The sequence below is a fragment of the Ixodes scapularis genome, unplaced genomic scaffold (genome assembly GCF_016920785.2).
Source record: "Ixodes scapularis isolate PalLabHiFi unplaced genomic scaffold, ASM1692078v2 PGA_scaffold4__175_contigs__length_147842914, whole genome shotgun sequence".
Classification (NCBI taxonomy): Eukaryota; Metazoa; Arthropoda; class Arachnida; order Ixodida; family Ixodidae; genus Ixodes; species Ixodes scapularis.
The window spans coordinates 31195962-31198249 of NW_024609879.1; the positions used below are offsets into that span (position 1 = coordinate 31195962).

The following is a 2288-nucleotide window of genomic DNA, read 5'->3' on the forward strand; positions in this document are numbered from 1 at the left end:
TAGCGGAACGCCGACCACGAGGACCGGGACAAAAAGCTCCAAGCCTGGAACAAGATCGGCGACATTTTCGGCATGGTAGATTCGTAGAGGATCACGGTTGAGAAAGCGCACACATGGCCGTCGTTTTACGTTCCGAAGAACCATTAAGTTTTTCGTTTTTTCCTGCCGGCGCCTGTAATAATAATAATAATAAAAACAACTTTTTAGCAGGTTTGGGATGGTGTTGAGAAGCGAGAAGCGAGCCTGGCGACTCGTCCGTCGCTCAATCAGGTGTCGACACTGGTGGTCGCCAGTCGCTTGTCGCTAGTCGCTCCAGCGACTGTCCCAAGTTGCAAGTGTGAACGGGCCGTAAATATTTGAGGAACTAAACTCGTCTTTAGGTAATCATCGATCTTTGAAATATGTTTTTCTAAAAAATAAAGAATTCAATTGATCCTTACGTACCATCAAAAATACTGAGGTTAAGACAGAGTAAATATAAGTCGTGGATGAATGGCGAGCTGAGGGCCATCATAAGAAAGGCATGCTAATTTATGATGTCATTAAAAGCAAACCCCCGATCAATTAAGGCAACTTAAACAATTAAGTAGTACCGACAGACACCAGTTAAAAACGTCGAAAAAAAGCTTCGATAATTTTCAGGAACATCGTCTAAAACCACCCGCAAACTGTATGTAATGATTTGTATCAGGGGTAACACAAAGGAAGAAGCTGTCATACCGCCAATTCATAGTAATGGAACATTGGTATCTATGACACTGAAAAAGCAGTGCGCATCAACAACTGCTTCCAATAAATGTTCGTCTCACCAATGCCAATTGGGCCACATCAGTTTCTGGCCGAGCCGATATCTCCAATGGTGAATTGTAAAATAAATGCTGACGGAATCGGAAGCCTCATTCTTAACCTGAATCCAGAAAAGGCCACTGGCCCTTACGGAATTATTAATCGCGTCTTGAAGGAATGCGCCAACGCTGCTTCTTATTTTCTATTTATTTCGTTCACAATGTCCTTGTCATCTTCAAAGCTGCCGGCAGAATGAAGGTAGCCAGTCTTGGTGCTTGTGCATAAAAGCAGTTCAAAGATAAAGTATATAACTACCGACCTACGTGCCTTTATTATGCATGCTATAACAGTTCGAGCTCATATAATGCAGCCTTTAGTCGATCTTCTGTACGCGATCAAATATTTTTCTCCCTTTTACCGTGGTTTTAAAAGCGGCTTTTCGTGCAGAGCACAATTATTAAAAAAAATAATGATCTGGCGTCCTCGTACAATAAAGATTCTCAAATAGATTGAGCTTTTCTTCATTTTAGGAAAACATTCGAATCGGTTCACTCGAATTATACGTACTTAAAGTGTTCTCATTCAATATCTCAGGTTATGTATTATTATTCTTACAATACTACTTTACTGAGCGAAAACAGTACCTAGTGTAAAAAGATAAATGAAAGGGCATATATTGAACAAAACGGTGTTTATGAAGACGATTCCGTTGTTCATCGATCTGTTCGTGATTGCAACGATAGTGCTGTTTTAAACGGGACAGAGACTGCATTTAAAGGTGGTGTCAAGGATGTCAGATGAGGCTAAACATAAAAAATGCGTCTTACAAAAACCAACAAAAAAAAACGCTAAATGGAACTGCAATTCCTGATATTCCAGAGGAGAAGTATGTTGGGGTATATTTTACAGAATATTTATCTTGGAATATTTATCACATTAATAAAATTACAACTGAAGAAACCGGTATGTTTTATTTTTTAGGACGCAACTTTCGAAACTGCCCACCAAAAGTTAAGGAGGCATTATATATGACAAATATACGGCCCATTATAGAATTTCCTTGTCCACTGTAGAATCCCCAAACACAATATCTCTGTGTCAAACTCGAAAGTGTCCAAGAGAGGGCAGCGAGATTCGTGAGCGGGTCGTATGACAACACTGTGAGCTGGAGTTTCTCAAAGGCTCTTTCGGATGAAAACCGCTTAAGTGCCGTAGGTTTACGTTACATCAAAAAGTCTTTCATGATATATATAACAACGAAACGGGCATGAACAAGAGATCACTTCTTGAACTTCTTCACTTCATCTCAAGCAGGGTAGATTATCAAAATAAGGTTCCCGAATATTGATTCCGTACTGGCACTTCCAAATAATATTTTCTCCTCTTACCACTTACCAATAGAACTGTTTACCCGAGTCGTATGTCACGATTTCATCAAACACTGTGTTTTCTTTCTCCGAGTTATTGAAGAGTGCTTGAACATAGTAAACCCGATTTTGTAA

At 39.8% G+C, this 2288-nt stretch overlaps 1 pseudogene; it reads left to right on the plus strand.

Annotated features, from left to right (window-relative positions):
• The first annotated feature begins 1751 nt into the window (after nt 1–1751).
• LOC121837731 lies at nt 1752–2288 on the plus strand (annotated as a pseudogene).